Source organism: Balaenoptera acutorostrata, chromosome 2, assembly GCF_949987535.1.
Source record: "Balaenoptera acutorostrata chromosome 2, mBalAcu1.1, whole genome shotgun sequence".
Lineage (NCBI taxonomy): Eukaryota > Metazoa > Chordata > Mammalia > Artiodactyla > Balaenopteridae > Balaenoptera > Balaenoptera acutorostrata.
In genome coordinates, this window is record NC_080065.1 from 13,117,025 (window position 1) to 13,142,728 (window position 25,704).

General features: G+C 37.9%; 1 protein-coding gene across 2 annotated transcripts in view; it reads right to left on the bottom strand.

Moving 5' to 3' along the window:
- The window catches only part of CTNND2 (catenin delta 2), a 953,172-nt gene that overhangs the window by 741,075 nt on the left and 186,393 nt on the right, over positions 1-25,704 (bottom strand). The window lies entirely within an intron of this gene.

Sequence of the window (25,704 nt, forward strand, 5' to 3'; positions counted from 1 at the left end):
TAGTATATTATACATAATTATATAAACTATATAGTAATATATTTTTAATATAGAGGAAAGTAGAAAACATAGTCAAGAAGGTAAGAAAATGGAAACTTTCATCTCCCATCCCTCCGAGAAATGTGTCACCCAACACTCTCTCTCACATGCTCTGTGTATCTACTTTTACTACAATTCAGCCCATTTTGCCTTCAAAAGTCTTCTGAATTCACCCTCTCTCTCTATTTCCACTGCCATTCACCGGGTTAAGTTCTTTGTCCATTTTTTACCTGGGCTACTCTGATAACCCGCTAACTGGCTTCCCAAACAGAACACTGATTCTTTCCAATTTATTCATACTTCAGCTGGAATGATCGTCCTGAAACCCAAGTCTGATCACGTCACCCCCTGCTCAGCATCCTACAATAACTGTCATGTATAAAAAACGAACTGCACCACGAAGCCAGAAGACAGCCTTCATCACGGCCTCCTGCTGGCCTCACCGCCTCAATTTCTGGCACTCCTGACCCACAGCCATCACACTGATCGCTGTAACTATTCCCAGTGCCCCCGATACATGGTGTTCTCTTTCCTGTCTAGATTTAAGGGTAAAGCTTCAGCATGTGGGCTCTAGCAGCATCTACCAGGATTCAAAACCTGCTTCGACCCCTCACTAGCACAGGCCTGGGGAAGCTGCTATACCTCTTGAAGCTGTGGTTTCTGCTGTAATAGGAAGGACCTAATTGGACCTAACTCAGAGCTTAGCTGTGAGTATCAAAGGAGATAACGCATGGAAAGCTTTCCATACAATGCTTGGCTCACGCACTGGTAATGCTTGCAGGGCCCTATTCTAAGAGCTAAAGATGCATTACACTTAACAGAACAGGCAGGGGAAACTCCAGCCCTCATAGAACACGTATTCCAGTGGAGACAGACAATTTAAAAAAATGATGAATATTTTATACAGTATGCTGGAAGTTAAAACCTCCTATGAAGAACACTAATGAAGGGTTAGGAGAAGTGTCATTTTAAGTACGGCAGGCAGGGAAGATCTTGAGAAAGTGGCATTCAATCAAAGACATGAAGAAGGCGAGGAGGTAAGCAGCTGCGTGGACATCTGGAGAAAAAGATTCAGGCAGAGGAAAGGACAGAGTAAAGACCCTGCAGAGGGAATGTGCCTGGTGGATTTGGGGATGGCAGGGAGACCTGGGAGGCTGAGGCCAGGTTTGCCGGGGTGACTGTGAGAATAAAATCAGAAAAGCCATGGTAGGACTTCCCTAATGGTCCAGGGGTTGACTCTGAGCTTCCACTGCAGGGGGTACAGGTTCAATTCCCTGGTCAGGAACTAAGATCCCACATGCAGTGCAGCTTGGCCAAACAAAACAACACAAAACAAAACAAAAAACCATGGCGAAGCAGATTGTGCTGTGGTGTGGGAGCCATTGTAAGGATGTAGGGTTTTACTCCACTGCTGGCTATTCGCACTTATTCATCTTTGTGGGAAATTTTACCCAAATCTTCCAAGCTGGGTAAGAAACCCTCTGTCTCTGCTCCCATAGGGTACCTAGTACCTTCATCATGGCATTTATTACAGAAGCCTTTGTAAATCTCCGACTCAACAAGGCTCTGTCATTCACCTCAGTACCAGCGATTTTCTGGGTGCTCAGCATGCAGGGATGGTTCGATAAAGAACGAATGAATAAATGGTGAAGAAACAAATGAACAATAAGCAACACACTTTCAGAAGGCCAACAAAAAGTGTCCATGCCACAGTGAGCTGAGGAAATATCATACGATATCGCTTATATGTGGAATCTAAAAAAAGGGTACAAACGAACTTATCTACACAACAGAAATAGAGTCACAGATGTAGAAAACAAACTTACGGTTACCAGGAGGGTGGGGGGGGAAGGGATAAACTGGGAGATTGGGATTGATATATACACACTACTATATATAAAATAGATAACTAATAAGGGTCTAGAGCACAGGGAACTCTACTCAATACTCTGTAATGACCTATATGGGAACAGAATCTAAAAAAGAGTGGATATATGTACACGTATAACTGATTCACTTTGCTGTACACCTGAAACTAACACAACATTGTAAATCAACTCTACTCCAATAAAAATTATTTTTGAAAAAAGATTCTAAAAACGGTGATAGAAAATAAGCATATATCTCCCACTGACATCATGTTCGGATTGTCAGCAATTTCAGCAATCAGGTTCAGAGACACTAGACTACTTTGCGAAAATTATCTTTATAATTTTCAAAATTCTTGCATGTGTTCTCTAAATCTGTCTCAAAAATAACCCTGTGCTTTTCAGACTGAAGTATCTCGGTTCTCCAAGAAACAAAATTGAGGCCTGAAATAACAAGTGACTAGAGGCGGACCCAGTCCTAGAACTCAGGAACCCACGTCCCCTGAGAAGGGCCTGGCTGCTTGTACTGAACAGCTCTGCCCCTTACAGCGCAGAGAGCACAGACGAGCACCCACGTCAGAGCAGACCGGCTGCAGCAGAGGGAGCCAGGATGGGGCAGAAAAATGCTAACAACCCTCTGAGACAGGGAAGCAAATTTTGAGAGTGAGGGGGTAGAACATAAGCAGGGAAGAATTTCACTCTGCACCTACTAATCACAGATGGCGTCACCCTTTTGATGAATGAGGCGGTGGGGACCACAAAACTAGAGGCGCTGACAACAACTGCCGAGGTGACTTGATCCAACAGTATTTACACCAAAACTACTCCCGATAGTGTCTATTCTCCATACTGCTGTTTTATTTTTATTTTTATTTATTTTTTTGCTGTTTTATTATATTGTATTTTTGTCGAGTCTAATGCTGACGTAGTAGTATAATCTGTAATATATAATGCAGAGCAGCTGTAGCACCAAAGACTAATGAACACTGTGCTTGGACTCAGGAGAGACTCTGCATTTAACTACCTAGGAGATCTCTGACATGCTTATTTATTTTAATCCTGGTACTCAGTTTTCCGATCTGTAAAATGGGGGTGACAATATCTATTTTAAAGGTTTATTACAGGACGAATAATATGGTAGGTTATTAAAAATGATGATGTGTTCTCTGAAGGTAAGAGATAATGAAAATCTCTCTCTCCATATATATGTGTGGATTAACTGTGTTGCCTTAAAATTACATGATATTATACTAAAGTTTTATTTTATTATAATTATAAAATATATATGAAAGAATTTTTCTACCATCTAGATAACTAGCAAAACCTAAAACCAGCATTACACTCCACTCTCTTTCATAACTTTTGAGTAAATAAATCAATTTGTGAATGTCACTGTAGAAAATGTTGAGACATACTATTTTTTTTTTCACATAGAATGTGCCACATTTTCATACAGTTAATAATCACTGAATTGCAGAAATCGGCTAATAGGTCTGTTATTCAGCAAGACCACTTCTACATTTTATTATGGTGATATTGTGACATTTGACAAGGGGTAGCTATAAAAGCTTGTGACCATAAAGAAATAAAGAATGAGTTACATCAAATTACCTGGAAAGCTAAAGTAAGGAAATTTATTTCCTCCAACTTAATACGAGGAGCCTACCATCTCTTTTCAACAGTATATACTGTCATATAGTAAAAGTTACTTTGTCACAGCAGTATTACAATCCCTGGCCTCCAGGCAGGATGGCAAATGTACAGTATGAGTGAATCACCATTCTTCTTCCCTCCTACACAAAATTGTGAAGAATATGTAGCACCAAACATCAGGGAGAAATCTGTCTTGCTCTTTGACAAAGAAAAACCTGAGTATAAGTTTTAAAAGATAATCATTTCAAGTTTGGCGATTTTCAAATTGCCGCAATTGTAAAATGACTTGAAAGTGACAAAGTCAAAGAAAATTGCACTTTGATGGGGAAATAAAATCAGCGCCAGGAGTGAGCTGGAAGAGAATGCAATCCAATGTATCAGGCCACTGGCATATCACAAGATCATGTAACTGTTGACAAATCCTTACTCAGCAAATGAGCAGCTTAAATGTACAACTAAACATTTAAAAAAAAATCTGTCAAACAATGTTACAAGTGAATAAGAAAGTGTATTTGTTGAAGACCACATGGTCCTCAAAAGCTACTTCATTTTTAGAATTAAATGAGAAGTGAAACAAAGTGAAAATGCACAAATGACGCCACAGCCCTCTTACTCAAGGTTGCGGGAGCTCTGACTTAAGAAATCTGTGCTCTCAACAAAATACTGTTTCCAAAATAATAAGTCTGACTATTTATAATTATGATATAAAACACCGCTGTGTACACAATGGGTTAACATGAAATTAATAACTCCACACAGGAGAATCGTAGCATACTAACCTGAAAACACACTGAAAAGAAAAAGTAAACCTTTAGTTAACAAAACGTAACGATTCTGACCATGTCAACAGCCACATTGTTTTGATGCTTTTTAAAAAAATCCATTAGACAGGGAGTCTCCACAAGATAAAGACAAAGGAATGTGAATGATGTAAATATCTTGACGGAAATGATATGTTTGGAATGGATCACAGAATGCGGTATTTAGGGTAAGTTTCGAAAATTATAGGTTCCCCAAACACACAAGTACTCAACAAAAGCATCAATGCTTTGAAAAGTGACTTTCATCTTAAAGATACAAAGTTCAGATACAATTTTTTATGTTTTTGAAGGAAAATTTAAGTATAAAGAAAATAAAGAAATATTCTGGTTCTCAATTATGCAACTATATTTTTTAAATGTGCTCAGCGCCTTTTTTCCACACAAAATGTTAACATTTTCTTTGAAGTGGTTCTCTAAAATCTGAAGGTTATGTAGCTAATAATTTTAAAGTATACAACTGAAACTTTAGTTTAAAAAAGTTTACTCAACCTAATATCTCAAAATATCACAAATATATTTTTGAATGATGATGCTATCATTAAAACCTTGTGTTTTAGCAGATGAATATTTAATAATTTGGAAACATGGCTGCAATATATTTTAAAATTTTTAACGTTGGAAGACATTGAGCATATAATTGCTGGAGATTTTAATTTTCTCCCTTTTGCTCTTTTTTCTAAACTCTCCAGCAAAACAAAAACAAAAAAAAAACAAAACAATAACAACAACAAAAAACAACCCCTATTTTTAAAATAAGGAAATATGAATCCTAAGCCATCTTAAAAAATATAAAACTTGAATTGGAAAAATATTGGAAAAAGAACAAGGTATTAAAATGAAGCTAACCAGAGGCATAATGAGCCTGCTGCCACAGATACAGCTGTGGTGAAATCTCAGTGTCCGGACTTTGTCTTACTGGGTAGCCAAGAAATGTTGACAAGAGGACATAAAGACTGAGGAGAGTCCTGAGGATGCGGAATAGCTCAAGAGGAGGCTGGAGGCATATGAGACAGAAAAGACGATGATGCTGAGATGATAAATGCCACTGTGAAATTTAGAAAATGATGCAGACATTGATTAAAAATTTTTAGAAGTTTAACTGTGAGATGGTTGATAAAAATCTCTTCTTCCTGTGGCCCCAAAACTTTAGAAAAAAATCTCCATCCCTCTTCAAAGTTTAATCCTAAAAATGTCTGGGTTATCCATCTTCACATATTGCTACACATAAACTCACAATCCAGAAACCAAGAACAGTTTTAAAAGGTAACTCCAATTTCCAAAGAACAAGATGAAAAAGATCTACCAAAGGTAAAGCAAAATTAGTACCATGATGTAATAGTCACCTAAATTACTGAAGCTGAAGAAATGCTACTCTGTAGCATTTAATATATGAAACAAATATTCAGTAGTCATGTGGATTTTCTATGACTATATTCTCAGCATGTTGTTTTTGGTAATTTAAAAATAAATGGTGACATAATAGCATAGTATTTAAGAGCACAGATTTTAGATCAAGTCAACTCGAGTTTGAAACTCAGTCTTGGAAGATACTCTGTTTTATCTTGGGTAACTTATTTATTTGAATTACAGCTTCCTTTCTTTAAGATGGGATTAAAAATATCTGCTTCATGGTACTGTTGAGGGGATTATGTGATATACATGAAGTGATGGGCACAGCCCTTAGAAATCAAAAAATCTTAACTGTGATGGAAGCACAACGAAGGCAGGAATATTCATCTTCCTATCACTGCAGTTCACCTAGCACACAGAGATGCTCAATAACTCTTTGTTGAATGAATAACTACTGTTATTATCAATAATGATTCTAACAATTTTCCCTAAAAGTAGGTACCAACCTAAACATAATACAGTAGATTCTCTTATGTTATACAAGGTCAATGGGAACACTGAATTAGTGATAAAGGAACCACTGTTCATAGAGGAGATAAAGGGTTAGGTTCCTGCAAGGCTCTGGGTCACAACGTTTTCAACAACCTATCAATATATCACCTTGTTTTATGTGAGTTTCTGTTAAAGACACCTTATTCAGGATATATTGTTGATTCATTAACCTTGAACTCATGGCCAACAGCACTATAACTCATGCCTGAATGAAGTTTACCTAATATACGTATTTTCTCTACAAGGCACGTCACAGCTTTCTCACACTTAGGAACACTAGACAGCACGTAAGCACTATGCCTGGGACCCATTTGAAACAGCAAAATAAATACAAAAAAAGCACAGAAGTTGAAAAAAGGCCACTAAGTAGACCGCAAAAAGGACACTTGTTTATAGTATGAGAGCTGGGGAAGAAAAGGTAGAGTGTCACCTTGTTTGACCTCAGTTCTGAAAGTGCATGTCAGGTGACCAAACGTTTTCCCCACCCTGTGCAAGTCTTGTGAATGACTGCAAAAGAAACACCGATATTGATCTGGGGGTCACAGATAAATGTTAGCAAGTAGGCAAATCTCACAAATACAAAATTTGCAAACAATGAGGACTGACTGTATATCTAATGGGGAATATAAGAGACTCCTATAAGGATCACACTTGCTAATTTTATAGACCTTTCTCCTCTCCCCTTCTCTCTGTTCAACAATATCTTGAATACTGCTTTTCAAGCAGTAAACACCCAATCAGCGCTTGCTAAATAGGAAAATGAGCACGTTTGGGAGATTTTTAAGGCCAATGGAAACTACATACACAACAGGACTAAGAATCTCACAACTTTGCTTGTCATCTTAAATATTTACAGTAGAGTTGCCATCCAAAAAATATTGTATACAGCAGGTTATTTTGAAAGATGTTACCAACAGAGGTACGGCCTTAAACAAACATTGCTGGGCTGTGGAACAGTTAGAAGAAATTGAAATGTGTTACATGGGGTTGAGTAAAGAGGAAGTTGATAGAGAAAATCACTAGCTTCAATCAAGGACTATAGAAAGTTACAATCACAAAAGGTCAGATCAGGAAGAGGCAGCCTGGAAGAAGAGGGATCACACAAAGGAGGAAGTGGGTTTCAATAGTACATTATTAAAAATGCTGATTCTGTCACATCCTGTCACATCCCTTATTGTTCAGGACAAAGTCTAGCAACTGGCTTTAGAGGAAATTAATACTCTATCATAATCTATCCAAGCCATTGCTCCTGGCAAGCAATGAGGGGAAAAGATATTTCGTCTTGACAGCTCTGTGTTTTGTGCATTGGTTTAGGGTTTCTGACCACACTAAAGCTCTAGAGTAGAATTATTCTCTAGAGAATCATTAAGAACTACAGAGAGTGCACCCACCATCTCTCCTTCCTCTTTTATAATGAGATGGACAAATAACAAGCAATTCAGAGGTGCTTTCCTGTTTATATCTTATAACAGTGCTTTACTATCTCTTGAGAATAAATGAAATATTTTTATTCCCTAATGATGCCACATTCATGTTTACTTCATTTGTAAAAAAAAGACTATGCAAACTTCCTTCTTCTTTGCTTTGGCATGAGTTTGACGTTTTATATTATTATGGAGTCTTGTTATTTTAAAGCTGATGAGGCTGATTTACAATAAATATAGGTTTATTTAGGCAATAAATACAGAAAAGTAAAATCCATAATCCCTTAATATGCCTGCTTTCTTTTTCATTATAAATGTACATATTATTACATATACATATGTTAATATTAAAATTGTGATCTCAATATTTATGTAGTCTTGCATTATTTTAAACATTTAATACATAATGAGCATTGCCCAGTGTCACTAAACAGTCTTCCAAAAGAGTTCACAGTACCTGTGGCTCAATGTTAACCCCTGTGACACTGCCCTGTTACCTCACCATCAACCAGAGAACTGTGCACGAGTTGATCACACAACCTAAAAGTTGAGAGTTGTGTTTTATTTGGTGGACAAATCTGAGGACTTAAGCCTGGGACCCAGCATCTCAGATAACTGGGAGATGGCTCTGAAGATGGAAGGCGGGGTGGAGCCAGGATACATAAGAGTTTTTGTAACAAAGACCAGGTGGTCAGAACACCAAAAGATGACTGTTAATTAAAGAAAACCAGACATCTCAAGTTAAGGAATGTAGCACTTTTCTGTGTATGGGAAGATGCAAAATCTGGGCTCACTGAAATCATTCCTTTGATATGCACCTCAGCTCTCTGAGGCCAGTATCCTCTGTTTTCTCATCCTGAGTTGCACCGTCCCCGGGCAGATCTACTGGCTGACGGCTGCAACATCCTTTGTTTACTGATATGGCAGGTGACAGCCTTAGTTCACACCTGTATTGCCTGAGCTATTTAAACATTGGCCACATTTATTATAAGTATTTGTACACTTTTTACGAATATCTATAATTTGCTTTAAAATACTGAGCACAGATAGCGTGATATTGCCCCTGTGTTAGTTTAAGCCAGGATCAACAAACTCATTCTGTAAAGGTGTGACCAAGCAGGACCCTATGGGGCCTTCCCGGGACAGACCCCTCCCCCCATCCTCCCTGCCTGCCTCTTGTTTATAGAAAAGCTGTAGTCTCCTAGGCCTCCCCTGAGTCACAAAAGCCTGGCTGAAGAATTAATGATCCAAAGCATGCGAACAGGTAGTGACAAAAGTAGCAATAGGACCAGGAGAACTGGTAAGAATTTAAACAGTAAATCAGCCATATGGCGGTCACAGAATCTTTAGCTCTTTTCTGAAGGACCTAGATAACAGTATCTCATGCACATGGCCTGAGTTGTTTTACAGATGCTAAAACCACCACTAAATGGAAGAAATTAACTACTTGATGACCATGAGCACGTAGCCCCCAGACTTACTGGAGCCAGAGGACTGATAACGTTAACCCCTGTGACACTGCCCTGTTACCTCACCATCAACCAGAGAATTGTGCACGAGCTGATCACACACTCTGCAACCACCCTCCCTCACCTGGCCTTTAAAAATGCTTCCCTGGGACTTCCCTGGCGGTCCAGTGGTTAAGACTTCGCCTTCCAATGCAGGGGATGTGGGTTCAATGCCTGGTCAGGGAGCTAAGATCCCACATGCCTCGTAGCCAAAAAGCCAAAACATAAAACAGAAGCAATATTGTAACAAAAATTCAATGAAGACTTTATAAATGGTCGACATCAAAAAAAAAATTAAAAAAAAAAAAGTTTTCCTGAAACCCATCAGGGAGTTCAGGGTTTTTGAGCATTAGCTGCCCCAGACTCCTTGTCTGGCACCTTACAATAAACACTGAACTCTCCTTCACTGCAGCCCCATGTCAGTAAACTGGCTTTACTGTGTGCAGCTGTGTGTACAGGTGAGAGGACCCAAGTTTGGTTCAGCAACAAAGGTACCAAGGAAATATTTTTGGATTTCTGGGTCACAAGGTCTCTGTCCCAATTACTCATCTCAGTCATATTAATGCCAAATTGTGATACATGGTGCATAAACAATGTGTTCCAATAAAACCTTGTTTATAGATGCTGAAATTGGACTTTTACATCATTTTCACATGTCACAGAATATATTCTTCTTCTGATTTTTTCCCAACTATTTACAAATATGAAAAATCATTCTTAGCTCATAGGCCATAGAGAAACCAGCAGCAGGGTGGATCTGGCCCTCAGGCTGCAGTTTGCAGATCCCCAGTTTAAGCAGATATTTTTAAAATTTATATCAGGATGAGTTGTCAGTGGTGAAATTGGGGGCTTGTTAGCATAACAGATGTTAGAAATGAGCTCTCACTGTTGAAATTAGTGGTATTCAGTGCCAGCTTTTAACCCTTTCTTACTCATTCAGGTTGAGCTCCTATAGATTTTAAGGGAGGTCAGAGGAACTCTGGGAACCGCACAGGAATTATATACCACCCAGCACGAACAACTAGGATTTAACAACCGATTTAGCGGGGCCAGGGCACAGTAGCTGAAATCAGCCCTGCCTAAAAGGACTCTCTGATCTCACATAAAGGTGGATGCACTCTTTTCCTGCCTGCTTGAGAATCAGTTTGTCATACTAATGTCTGTAGGCATGGCAGAATTGCTTTTGAGAACTGCTTCCACTTTTAGCTGTTTAAAAAAAAAAAAAAAAAAGGTCGTGCCTCAGCAAAACGGTTTGATTTAATTTATAAAAACCTCAATTCACAGAACTTCAGTAAAATATTGGCTGAGGTTCTCCTACGTGCCAGGAATGACTGGGGAAACAGTGGTAGAAAAAAGAAGATATGGTCCCTGCCGTGACATTGTTATTATAAAAGATGGAATTAAAAAATAAGCAAATAAAATAAGCAAAACATTCTTTTCTATGTTATAAGATAATAACAGTGTAGCATAATAATCACTATAATCACACAATTTCTATTATAACAGAAATCACAGTAGGGATTTCTATGTGCCAAGCATTGGCCTCATGCACTGAGGCCATGACACATACTCAAAACCCCATATTATCAAATAAGGTATCTCTGATGTTATTATCCCTATCTTTCAGATGAGGAAGCTGAAGGACATCCTCAAGGATTAAGGAATCTCTTGACATCATAAAACCTTAAGATGGTGGTTTTGGATTGTAACCTGAGCTGCCGGAGGCTGAGTCTGTGCTCTTAACCTCTGCACTTCCAGGTGGAGGAACTTTGGGGTGGCAGGGTTGCTTAGGGGGGCCTTCAGGGAAAGCTTATCTTAGCAGGGATAATTTAAACTGAAGCCTAAAGGATGGGAAAGAATCATCCATGGAAAAAGGCAAGCATTCCAATCAGCGCATCTCAGATCCTGAATCTGCATGATTTCTCTGTTCCTGGAACAGAAAGGAAGCTGATATGCCTGGAAAACCAGAAGCCATGGTTAGGAGCTAGGCTTTCGTGTTAAGGCAACGGAGGGTCAATGCAGGGTTGAAAGTAGGAGAGTCACACATCAGATTTAATTTTAAAAATCACTCTGGTGACTGCGTAGAAACTGGGTAAGGGGGGTTGGGGACAAGAATGTATAAGGTGACACAGGCTAGTGGTTGTTGAAGACCAGAAACAATAGCAGCTTAGACCTGGGTAAATGCTGTAGAGAGAGAAACTGCCAGAGCCCATTTAAGAAACGGTTCAAAAGCTTCCAAACAATGATCCCCAACCTAACTCTCCATGAAATCAACTTGATGCTGAGGATAAATCAGTGTATTTCTCATATTAAAGGAATACATTATCCTAAACTAAATTACACACTCCCTTTTTCTCCTGGGCTTGCACCTACCTCCCTCTCCATGGAGCACTGGAAATAAGGGACTGAATTTAAATAGGAAGAATTTTTTTTTTTTTCTTATCCAACTGAGCCATAGGTAAATTCATTGAAAACATTGCAAAAGCAATGGAGCTAGTATCACAACAAAGTTGACAGTAAGAACTGTCAAATGTAATCCATTATGCATGTCATTTTTGGAAAACTAAAGTTTTAGAGAATTTACAGATATATTCTATCATTTATTCTAAACTATAAATACAATTATTCAAGCATAATTCATATCAATAGACATATTTCCTTTTACCTATTGCCACATATTACTGTGCTATTAAAAGCAATTAAACTAGACTTATCATGATGATCATTTTGAAATGTACAGAAATATCAAACCACTATGGTGCGTACCAGGAACTAACATAGTGTTGTAGGTCAATTATACTTCAAAAACAAACAAATAAACTCATAGAAAAAGAGATCAGATTTGTGATTACCAAAGGCAGGAGGTGAGGGACGGGGAACTGGATGAAGGGAGTCAAAAAGTACAAACTTCCAGTTATAAGACAAATATAGGGATGTAATGTACAACATGATAAATATAATTAACACAGCTGTACGTTATACATGGAAGTTGTTAAGAAAGTAAATCTCAAGAGTTCTCAGCACAAGGAAACATTTTTTTCCTTTAATTTTGTATCGATATGAGATGATGGATATTCACTGAACTTATCATGGTCATCATTTCATGATGTATGTAAGTAAAATCATTATGCTGGACACCTTAAACTTATAGTGCTATAAGTCAATTAGATGTCAATAAAACTGGAAGAAAAAGAGAAAAAGATAAAATTGTTTTATTTAAAAAGTGGGGGCTTCCCTGCTGGCGCAGTGGTTGAGAGTCTGCCTGCCAGTGCGGGGGGCACGGGTTCGGGCCCTGGTCTGGGAGGACCCCGCATGCCGCGGAGCGGCTGGGCCCGTGAGCCACGACTACTGAGCCTGCGCGTCTGGAGCCTGTGCTCTGCAACAAGAGAGGCCGCGATGGTGAGAGGCCCCCGCTCGCTGCGGCTGGAGAAGGCCCGCGCACAGAAACGAAGACCCAACACAGCCAAAAATAAATAAATAAATAAATAAAAATTAAAAAAAAAAGTGATTAAAATATATTACAATTTATGTTTTAGTTAAATATATAATTCTATATATATAATATGCATACACACATATGTAATTTTACCGAGCTACCTAGCTATCTAATCATTTTTTATTATTTATTTTTTAAGACTTTGTGATTTAAGAGCAGTTTTAGATTTATAAGAAAACTGAATGTACACAGCTTTTCCATATACCCTCTGCCCCTACATATGTATAGCCTCCTTCATTATCAACATCACTCTCCAGAATAGTATTTTTCTTTTTTTTTTTTTTTTTACTAAGGATGAATCTACATTGACACATCATGATCACCCGAAGTCCATAGCTTACCTTAGAGTTCACTCTTGGTGGTGTACATTCTATGGGTTTAGACAAAAGTATGATGACATAAATCCATTATTATAATATCATTCAGAGTATTTTCACTACCCTAAAAATTCTCTGGTCTCCCTACTCTTCTCTCGCCAACCCCAGCGCCAAACAACCACTGATCTTTTTATTGTCTCTACAGTTTTGCTTTTTCCAGGATGTCATATAGTTTGAATCGCACAGTATGGAGCCTTTCAGATTGGCTTCTTTCACTTAGAAACAGGTGGTTCCTCTGTGTCTTGTCATGGCTTGATAGCTCAATTCTTTTCAGTGCTGTACACTATTCCATTATCTGGATATACCATAGTTTATTTACCCATTCACCTACTGAAGAACAGGTTGATTGCTTCCAAGTTTTGGCAATTATGAATACAGCTGCTATAAACATCCATGTGCAGGATTCTGTGTGGACATAAGATTTCAGCACTTTTGGGTAAACACCAAGGAGTGTGATTGCTGGATTCTGTGGTAAGAGTATGTTTAGTTTTGTAAGAAATTACCAAAATGTCTTCCAAAATGGCTCTACCATTTTGCATTCCTCCTAGCAATGTATGAGAGTTCCTGTTGTTCCACATCCTTGCCAGCATTTGGTGTTGTCAGTGTGCCAGGTTTTGGCCTTTCTTATAGGTGTGTAGTGGTATCTCATTGCTATTTTAATTTGCATTTCCCAGGTGACATATGATGTGGGGCATCTTTTCATATGCTGTTTGTCATCTGTATGTCTATTTTGGTCTGCTGTCTTTGACTCATTTTTTAAATTGCATTGTTTGGTTTCTTATTGTTTAGTGTTTAAGAGTTCTTTGACTATTTTGGAAAGCAGTCCTTTATCAGACATGTCTCTTGCAAATATTTTCTTCCAGTCTGTAGCTTGTTTTTAAATTCTCTTGATATTGTCTTCAAAGAGCAGAAGTTTTAAATTCTAATGAAGTCTAACTTATCTATTATTTCCTTCATGGATCATGTCTTTGGTGTTGTGTCTAAAAAGCAAGATTATCAAGGTTTTTTCCGTGTAATCTTTAGGAGTTTTATAGTTTGCATTTTACATTTAGGTCTATGATCCATTCTGAGTTAATTTTTGTGAAGAGTGTAAGGTGTGTGTCTTGATTCATTTTTTTGCATGTGGATGTCCAGTTGTTCCAGCACCATTTAGTGAAGAGACTGTCTTTGCTTCATTATGTTGCCTTTGCTCCTTTGTCAAAGATCAATTGATTATATTTATGAGGTCTATTTCTGGGCTTTCTATTCTGTTCCACTGATCGATTTGTCTGTTTTTTCACCAATACCACACTGTCTTGATTACAATAGCTTTATGCTACGTCTTGAATTTGGGTAGTGTCAACTTTGTTCTCCTTCAACATGTGTTGGCTATTCTGGTCTTTTGCCTCTCCATATAAACTTCAGAATCAGTTTGTCAATATCCACCAAATAACTTACTCAGGGTTAGACTGAGATTGAATTGAATCTACCCATCAAGTTGGTAAGAACCGACATCTTGACAATATTGAGTCTTCCTATCCATGAACACGGAATATCTCTCCATTCATTTATTTGATTTTGCTCATCAGGTTTTGTAGTTTTCCTTATATAGATCTGGTACATATTTGTTAGACTTATACTTAAGTTTTTCTTTTTGTCTGGGTGCTGATGGAAATGCACTGTGTTTTAAATTTCTAATTCCACTTTCTCATTATTGTTATACAGGAAATCAATTGACTTTTGTATATGAACGTTGTATCCTGAAACCTTACTATAATCACTTCTTAGTTCCAGGAGATTTTTTTTTTATGGATGTGTTCAGATTTTCTACATGGATGATCAAGTAATTTGTGAACAAAGACATTTTTATGTCTTCCTTCCCAATCTGTACACCTTTTATCTTCTTTTCTTGACTTATTGAATTAGTAAGGCCTTCTAGTACAAGGTTCAAAAGGAGTGGTGAGAGGAAACATCCTTGTCTTGTACCTGATCTTAGTAGAGAAGCTTCAAGTTTCTCACTATTAAGTATGATGTAAACTGTAGGGGTATTTTTGTGAATAGTCTATCAGTTTGAGAATGTTCCCTTCCATTCCTAATTTATTGATAGTTTCTTATCATTAATGGTTGTTGGATTTTGTCAAATGCTTTGTCTGTATCTATTAAGATGATTTTTGTTTTTTAGTCTGTTAATGTAATGGATTACATTAATTGATTTTTGAATGTTGAACCAGCCTTGTTTAACTGGGATGAATCCCACTTGGCCATAGTGTATAATTCTTTATACACTCTTATGGAATTTAATTTGCTAATATTTTATTGAGTATTTTTCCATCTATGTTTGTGAGAGATATTGGTCTTTTCTGGCAAATTTGGCAGTTTTCTTTTCTTGTAATGTCTTTGTCTACTTATGGTATTTGTGTAATGTTGGTCTCATAGAACGAGTTAGAAAGTAGTCCCTCTGCTTCTATCCTCTGAAAGAGATTAGAGATAATCACTATGATTTCTTCCTTAAATATTTGGTAGAATTCACCAGTGAACCCATCTGGGCCTGGCACTTTCTGCTTTGGAAGGTTACTTATTGTCAGTTCAATTCTCTAATAGATATAAGCCAATTTGGTTCATCTTTTTTTCTTCTTGTGAGGTTTTGGCAAATTGTCTTTCAAGGAATTTGTCCACGTCATCTAGGATATCAAATTTGGGGGCAGAGAGTTGTTCACAGTATTCCTTTATTATCCTTTTTATTTCTATGGGGTCTGTAGTGACATCCCCTCTTTTATCTCTGGTATTAGTAGTTTGTGTCCTTTTTCTTTTTTCTTAGTTATTCTGGCTAGAGGCTTATTAGTTTTATTGAACTTTTCAAAGAACCAGTTTTGGGTTTTGTTGATTTTCTCTATTGATTTCCTGTTTTTAGTTTTATTGATTTTTGCTCTAATTCTCATTATTTCTTTTCTTTTGATGATTTTGATCTAATTTGTTCCTTTTAAAATTGCTTAAGGTAGAAATTTAGATTATTGATTTTAGATCTTTCATCTTTTCTAACATATGCATTCAATGCTATAAATTCCCCTCAAAGCACTTTTGCTGCATCCCACAAATTTTCATAAGTTGTATTTTCATTTTGATTAAGTTAAAAATATTTAAAAATTTCTTTTGAGATTTCTTTTTTGACCCATGTATTATTTAGAAGTATGTAGGTATTCTTTTAAAAAGGGAGCAAACTTTTAAAAATTGCCACTAATCATGTCAATACTTATCAATGAATATCTGTAGAATAGGTTTGCCACACTCAGTCATAATATTAAGAACTGGAATGATATTGTGAGGCTTGCATTTCAGAAATTTTGCTCGTCATTGTATGGATAAGTTGGAACAAATCAGAAGAGACGTCAAGAGCCCATCAGAAGACAAAGTGGAAAGTAAGGAGTCAGAAGCATAAACTAAGTGGAGGTAGGGATGGAGGGAAAAGATATTAAAAAGAGGTAAGAGAGAAGAATGAGGGCTTGGTAATTAATTGGCTGTGTGCAAAGAAGAAAGGAGCATGTCATGGCCTTGGGCTTTCTGCTTGGGAACTGGGAGGATAACTGAGTCTTCTGAGGATTTAGATTGAGGATGACAAGAGGAGAAGATTGGGGTGAGTGGAAAATGAGGTTAGTTAAGGGTGTGCTGAGCTCAAGGTGTCCATGGGGCATGGGCAGTTGAATCAAAAAGTCTAAATCACCGAAGAAAGTATTGGGCAAAACTTCTCCAAATTTTCAGCAATGTAAGTGAAAACAGGGGAAGGAAAATATTCTTCAAAGATACAGTGAGAGGGACAGAAATGAGACAAGAGGAAAAAGAAATATTTAAAGGACAAGAAGAGAAAGAGGAGCCTCAAAAAAAAACAAAAAAAACACAACTTTGGCCCATTTCTCCTTTCTCTTGTTGGCATCTCTATAAATTCTTGCCACATGGAATTGTGTATAGTCCACAAGTTTCTTTCCAAAATGAAAATACTTGCTTAAGCAAAATTTTCATTAGTCCTTTGTGAAATTAGAAATTATAAGGATGAGCATGAAAAGAATACAATGCACCAGACTGTAAATTTAATCAAATTCCTAGAAAGTGGTTTCCCTCCTCTTTGGTCTAGCTTCATTCTTGTATAGCAGAGGAAGTTGGGTGCTTCCCAACTCCATTTTACTGATATTAGAGGCTTTGTCCAAATCACTTATACATTGGGTTTTAAAATGTTTGTGTGTGTGTGTGTGTGTGTGTGTTTAATATCATTTCAATATTTACTGAAAATTAATTTTCGATTCAAAGATTTAATTATTGAAGGTGATGGGCCCTGACACTTAGCTTACAGTTTATTGTGGGATAATGACTTAATGAATCAAATCCCCACTTGGTTTTATTAAGTGTGATTGGAAAATAACGTGCAGTGAAAATCTGCCACATAGTGACACACATTTGAGAGCTTTTCGTTTGCATTACACAGTTGTATTTTCTGTCATCTTCTTGCACTGGCATCCTTTTTTCTGCTACCTGTCCACTCACTGAGGCCAACAGTCAATATAAATACCAATAGAAATTCACAAGAATTTCTTAAAAACTCAACAATGCCTGGAAGCTTAAAAAAAAAAAAAAAAAAAAAAAGAGAGAGATGTGATCCTGAAATAAGAGTCCTAATGAACAACTGAGCTAAAGAGAAAGAAAGGCCTTTTTAAAACAAGTGATCAATTTGTTGTTAAAACATGTTGATCTACTGAAATTAGAGGATTGGGTCTACAATATAAACTTATTCTGTTGAGAGAATACATTAAGAAGTTGAAGATAGAATCTGTGTGAATTCTGGATTACTCAGAGAAGATTATCTCTGCTTCATTAATATCATACCGAATCAAATGGCAGCTGCTTTATTAAACAGATGTTTATTTTGGTTAAATATTCTGTGATCACCCAAGACCATTCTGCATAGAATAATTATCTAGGGTGTCTAGCTGAGTTGTCAAAATTCTGAAAGGGGGCTTCTAAGATAATCATGAGCCACGAGTAGATACTTCTCCTCTTTATTTGAAGGCACAGCAGGCTTTCTGAGTGTCTATTTCTGCTTTAATAAGACTCTCCTCTCCATGATGAAATCTCCTAAGAGGAGACTCCAGCACTATGCCATCAGCTAGGAACTTTCCATGTAAGGAATTCCATCACCCGATACCAGAGATAACGACTGCAATTCAATCAGTCTGCTGGACAGACGTGAGGAACTGGCAGCTGAATGCTCAAGATAAAAGTGTGTAAAGTATAAATGAATCCAAACTGAAATTAATTGACAGCTTAACGATAACATCAAATTCAGCCAATAGACATCTTGCACAAAAGTGATTATATCAATATAAATGTCTCAAAGGCTTTCTATACAGTCAATATTTATATTTATTTTACTTTAAACTAAACTTCAGGAACTATAGTATAAGATACTGAATTATTATTAAGTTTTATAGGTGACTATATATGTGATGACAGTATATGAGGACATAATTTTTTTCCACTTCATTTACTATAACATAATCTGTGTACTAAAATTCATTAAAAAATACCTGTTCATGAATATAAGAATAAAAGAATAAGAGAGAATGGAATGTTATGGCATACTCCTTTATATAAGATCCCTATAGTATAAGTATAGAATTTCCATCACAAAGTCTTGTAAAATGTATGACCATACATATTTGTCATTTGTATATTTTTTATCTGTGACACAAAAATAATGCTGAGAAAATATTTAATAATTCCATCAGCCAAGGTAGGCTGGGTTACACTACAGTAAGGACATCCTAAAAACTTAGTGGCTTAACACAACAAAATTTTAGTGAAGATTAATTCTGCAGTGCCCTTCCACTCTGTCTCTGGATTTGGCCAAATAATGTGTAACGGCAAACACAACACAAGCAAAGGCCTGAAAAGCACTTGCACAGTTGGGTTTGTCCTCTCTCTTGTGCTTCAGCCACTGCTATGAAAAGAAGCAAAGATGAGCCTATGAAACATAGAGAGCAGACCTAGGTGCCCAGTTGTCCCAGCTGACATCCAGCTGACCCTAAACATATGAGAAAGTGCAGCCAAAATCAGCAGAACTGAGCTAACATCCCAGCATGTGAGCAATAAATGCTTCTTGCTGTGTACCTCTGAGGTTTTGCAGTTGCTGTTACACAGCATAATTTTGGTAACAGATGATGACATAGCTATCAATCTCCTGGTATCTGAAGGTACCTCCCAGTTTATTTTCCTGTTTTGATGGACATCATTTAAAATCAGTTGCAAGCCCACACCTATGTGTCAGTTTCCCCTATCCACAGACCAAGAGTTACGCAGAATACATGAAGGCGGTATCAGAGAGTACTTGTTTTACTGTATTTCTTGCCAAGACGTTAACATGAGTCATTCTCCTTGACCCCGCCGAGCTCTACTTTTTCCACATCGTTTAGTGCTTCTATCCACCACCAATACCACTTATCTTCTCTTCGTCCTTCCACACACAACTGCAAAGATAACCAAGTGTCACCATCTCCAAGCCACTCTCCAAAGGTCAAGGATTGTTACATTGGATCCTGGTGGTGAAAATCCAAGGCGAAGACCTTGTCCGGCTGTTCTGCCTAGATGTGAATATAATCCCTTCATATAGGGAGGGTTTCCCTTAGACATTCTTCAAAAACATCAAGGTTATTAAACCAGTTTCTCTCTCTCTACTCAGAGGTACTGAGTCCCACTTTTCCTGGGATGCTTTCTTCCATTTCTTCTGGCTCAACTCTCTGCAGATGCAGATGAGGCCTAATGACCCCACCCTGAGCCAGACAACCAAGCTCCTTACCTTAACTTGGAGGAGAGACCAAGTACTTCGTCATGTCAACTTTAGTCACAATGTCACCTCCAAAACACGGCAACAGGAGAAACCCGCCACAGGGAAATTTAGGGTGAAGTTTTCAGGGCCCAGAAAGGCAAATTCCTATAGGATCAGGCAGGTAATGCACATGGTTGCAGTGGGCTGACTGGGGTAGAAGTGACCAGAATCTGCTAGCTCCATCCAAAGCAGGTAAGAGCTACTCAAGCTCTTGTCAATCCTTCCCAAGAAAAATGTTTCAATCTTCCAAATGCTCAAAAGAAATAAAAAATACGTAGTTGGCAACTGATTTTTAAAGAAAATCTTAACCTGGTCCAAACAAAATAGATATCGAGGCTATAGTTTTGCTACCTTTGAATCAGGAGGTGGCAACTAACCAAAGGGGTATGATATATTTGGGGGATTTTTCCAGCAGGAAAACAGCATCTTTACAATCAGAAAACCTGAGAGGTACGGGGACCATGCTGTTTATTGGAAACAACATGCTCCCATCTTGCCTTTAACTGAGTTTTGCAGAGTCAGAGTGTAACAGAGAGGTACTCACAGGCTACACAGGCAAACCTGTATTGTCACCGTCAAATCACAGCTCCTGCCAACCTCAAGTATATATTGAAATAAAATCTTCACCCTCATTCTAATGCTTATTGAGCAATTGTTAAGCTCAAGGTACTGCTTTAGTTGTCTCAAGGATTTAGAGCAGAAGAAAACATTGTCTCTACCCTCAAGGGAGTAGAGAGATAATTGCACAGAAGTATTTAGTAAATAAAGAAATATATGACTTTCAGTCTTTTGTGTCTGAGAAAAGTAATTTAAAAAAACTGGATTTGAATTATTTATCTGGATATCTTGTATATTTGCCAAAGAATTAGAATTTGGAATAAAGATATAAAATACACTTTGATTAGAACAAGTTGTCTTTGATCAGAACCAATTAGTAACTGAATTAGTTAAGAAGGAATAAAGGAATATTTTCCTGGAGGGAGAAAACAAAAAGAATCATCTCTTGTCTGAGGGATTCTTGTGGAACCTTAAAAGACAATATATAGTATCTTAGTACTTGCACGGGAATCTTCATCTCAAAGCATCATTAGTCCATAATCCTACAATCTTTGCATCTTTCATTAGGAGGAGAGAAAAGAAGAAAGAAAATGATTTCTGAATCAAAAATCTGAACACGCTGTTTTAATAGCAATGACCAGAAGACTACATGTAGTCAAACTTCTTTGAAATTAATTATCTAAGAAGTCTCAAGAGCACCCTTCCTATCAATCTTGTTTGGGCTTGACCTCAAAGGACCACCTACAAAGGTGTGAAGGAAGCTCACACTTCAGAACTGTTCCATGCATGGCCTTGGCTGACATTCACTACACGAAGATTAATTAAGAAGGCTTCTCAGAATACAGATGCCTATCTAATGAGAACTGAAGTGACACATACCATTTTTCACTTAGGTCAAGTAGCAGATGGTTAACTTTAACATGGACTTGATGAAAATAGGAGTGAGTGCCTCTCAGTTCTCACGTGGCGGAGTGTTGAAGGCACCACAGTCACGCAGAGGGATCCTGGACCCCAGCCCTGAGCCTCAGGGATGCAGCTCAAGTTCTGGTTTCCAGATAACAGCACACATTAGTCGAGGCCACTGAGGTTTAAAACTGAATGCGCTGGTCCTAGAGGAGTCCATTTGTATCAGCTCTAATGGATGCATCCTAACCTTTAACCCATAATATGATGAATGCACTTAAGCTCACATCTAAATGAATATACATTCAGCTTATTCCTTTAGAGACCTTCTGTCCAGCCTAGTTATGAAGTAGTTTTTACAGTTTAGTTGCGGCTCAGAGTTAGGAAAAGGGGAAAAGCTGCCTAAGTATATTTCCTTGGCCCTCTTCCCTGGAACCTGCTGGAATGAAGGAGAATAACTGATGTAATCACATATACTAAAAACAGAAAATATGTACAACACAAATGCAAACCAGCAAAACTCAACTAAGGATACACAAAAGCCAAAGTGTTTCTCTCCAGAGCTTGACCAGAAGGCAGATTTCTCTAGAATAAAATAAGAGAATCCTCAGAGTCTCAACCAATGATCCATTTTCTGACAATTAAACTAGAGCAACTGAAGATGAAGCCAGAGGGAAAGAAAAAGAAAATAACTACAAGCATTTGAAGAGCTGACATTTGTCAACGGTACAGAAATAAACCCTATCCAAATGGCCAGTCAAATACCTGTAAGGGGAAAATACCACGTGGGCCCTCTGCCAGGATAATCCACTCCTTCACCTGGAGATGCGTCTCCAGTCCAAAGGATGCTACAGATTGTATATGGAGAAACAGAACATATCTGAGCAAGTACGCCTGCCAAGATTACTTCCCCCACCCAATTTCATTCTTGAGCAAATTGTGGGCAAGATCTCTACTCAAAGAAGAATAATAATTATTAGAAAAAGAAAAGATGAGAGAAATAAATCAATAAGCTACAAAACCATTTATATAGCCTGATCCCATTTATATAAATATATATGTATATGTAGGCATATGAAGAAAATATCTCACGTGAAACATCTGAAGATGTAAACAGATATCTGAGTCATGAGCTAAAGGAAGGAAGGTGAAACTTCTACTTTTTCTTCATACAGGTACATTTTGATTCTCTTGAAATACCATCTTAAAAAGATCTGAGCTGAGTTTAGTCTCTGGAAAGAGTGGACATCTCTCCAGAAAAGTACTGTAATGCTGTGTCAAAGTTGAACCTTTACCCTATCCACCCCCTGCCAAACGCTCATCCTCACATACTCAGTACTTCCCTGGTCCCGATCCAGCTCCCACTTCTGTCATGCCATGAACTGCTCCTCTCCAGTAACCAGCAAACTCCCCTCTCTCTTCCCCCTGGCTGTGGTAGAAGACTTTAGGATGTATCCCCATAATGTCTGTCTTCTGGTGTTCACACCTTTGTGTAATACTCCCCTCTTGAGCATGGGTAGCACATGGGACTTGCTTCTAACCAACAGAATTACACTACATTACTATCTGTGATTACACTACATTACTAAGACTCCCTTTGCTAACAGCCTTGCTGAAGAGACTCTCCTGGCTTGCTTGGAGAGGTAAGCAGTCACGTTAGGAAAGTCCACGTGGCTAGGAACTGTGGGCAATTTCAAGGAACCAGGGAAGCCTGTAAGAGCTGAGGGCAGCCTGCAACCTCTTACAGGCTGAACGGGTGTGGACACACAGACCTACAGGTGTGACAAAATGAATTCTGCCAATAACCTGAGTGAACATGGAAGAAGATTCTTCCTCAGTTGAGCCTTCGGATGAGAACCCAACCCAGCTGATACCTGTATTACCTTCATGTGAAATTGTGAGCAGAGGACCCAGTTAAACCATGCATGGACTTCTGACCTGCAGAAGCTGTGAAATCATATATGTGTGCTGTATTAGGCCAAAACCAAAATAAAAGCAAAATTCTGAAACTGAAACTATTTCCATTAGTATGATCTGAATCATGGTGATAAAACATGAGCAGGGCAGGGGAGAGGGATGAGGAGAACTTCTCAAGACCTGTGTTCTCCAAACACTTTTTAAAAGTCAAGTTCACTGATGTAAAATTTACATTCAGTAAAATTCACCCTTTTTAAGTATAAAGTTTAACAAATTTTAACAAATGTCTAGAGTTGCATAAGCACTACCACAATCAAGATATATCAGAGGAGGCTGAAAAATCTCCTACAACGAAAAGCTTTAAGTAAGAAAAGATTACATCCTTCTGCAAGGGTTTAATTATGGCTCTTTCCAGACATCAGAGAGATTTTAGTACTTCTAATACTTAAAATAACACTAACTATAACTCTTTTATTTACCTACTGTTATATCTGCTGGGATGTGTCCATCTGCACGATCTGAATAACAATGTCTAAAAACTAAAGGTTTATATTCCTTGCATGATGAGTCTGGAGGTAGTTAGTCTAGGACTTCAATGCTGTGACTCAAGGATGCTGAAGACCCAAGCTCTATCTTTCCTGATGCTTCCCCATCCTGGGTGTGCTGCTGGCCAACTCAGGGCCATGAGCTGCTGTTGTAGTTCCAGGCATCAATCCACAGTTGAGGCAGGGATAATGGGGAAGGACAGTGCATCAACCATTATCCAGAAAGCGAGAACTGTCTCAAAAAAACTCGGTAGGTTTATGCTCTTATTTGTCAAATATATGTCAGCCTCGCTGTAGAAGAGGCTGGAAGGTAAAATTCAGCTTTCTCATTTTTATAGCAGAGGTTGGAAAGGGAGACGGTGGCTGAACTTGGCCAATCTGCAGTGACTGGCAGAGACTTTAAAAGTTCAAAGAGTGTTTACATTTTTTTCATTTTTAAGGACCTCAGTAGCTAGAGTTAACTCCCAGGCCCAGTTATATATAGGTATGAATTATCTCTTATTTAATGATTACTGACTCTGGGAAAATTCTCAGCTACACTGTGACATGGTGTGTCTGTGTTTCTTTGTATAATTTAATCATGTAAAAGCTTCTCTTTTCTCTGATCTGTTAAGACACTTGTCAAAACGTCGGATAAAATACGATGATGAACTAATACTGTATTCTAAAATGGTACACAATAATGCCAAGTACTTTGAGTTATTTTAATTTCTTTCCTGCTTACTAAGAACATGCAATGAACTGCAAAAACAATGTACAAAGTTAAAAGTTATGCAAAAAGCAGAAAGAGCAGCCCAGAGAGAACGGTTTCCAGCATTTTTGAAATGGTACTCAAATTATGTGAAAAGAACGCAAATGCTGTTGTCAATTAGTAGAAGATCGGGATCTTGTTAAAATAAACAGATTTTGTAAAGAACAATATTTTAATATTAAAGTCATGTTCTGTTAGCTAAAACATCCTATAGTAAAACTGCCATCTAAGTATATTTTAAAAAATAGAAATTATCCTCATTTAAATAAGATTAAATGGAGATACTATAAAAATCATATTGGTAGATTATCACCAAGAGGTACTTACTTAGGAAAATGCCTGTAGTGTTTCACTTAAAATCCATGAATGCTGTGTATTCTGTGATACATGGAATTTAAACACATTTTCATTGTAGAATTAACCTAAACCCAGAGGGATCTTTCAATCTATCGAGAGAGAGGAGACATACACAGATAACTCTAATACCAGTTGAAAAGTACGATGGGTCCCAAGAGAGATGCAGGCACAGGAGAGATGATTGTTCCTTGGGGAGGCTTTGGGGAGCCAAGAACAATTAATTTGGATCTCGACCAGCTTGGCTTTGTCTCCATGTCCTAAATCACCTGAAGTTTTAGGCTAAAAGGATCCACTAACCCCTCCCTGTGACTGTCAACATCCAACCAGCGACCAAATCCCATCACCTTCAGCTCTCTCTTATCCCACTCCACTCCCCAGGCTACCTCCTTGGGATACGGGATTGTTTTCGCTCTCCTGGAGTTTTGCAAAAGCTCCTATCCTTTCGATCAGATTCCCAGCAAAGCCCCTGGAGTCATTTTTTTCCCCCAAAGGAAAATCTGATTACAGTACTCCCTTGTTTTAAAACACAACCACTGCCACCACTCTAATTGTGATTTGTTCAAAGAGGCATAAACTTCCACTAATCTTTCCAGTTCTGGCATATAAATAGCTCAATAAATGTTTGTTGACCGGTAGAATCTATATATAGTTGAATGAACAAATGAATGAACTTTCTCAAGACCCTATTGTATACCTAATTCGCTGTTTCTTTTCCTGTATGATGTAAATGAGCTC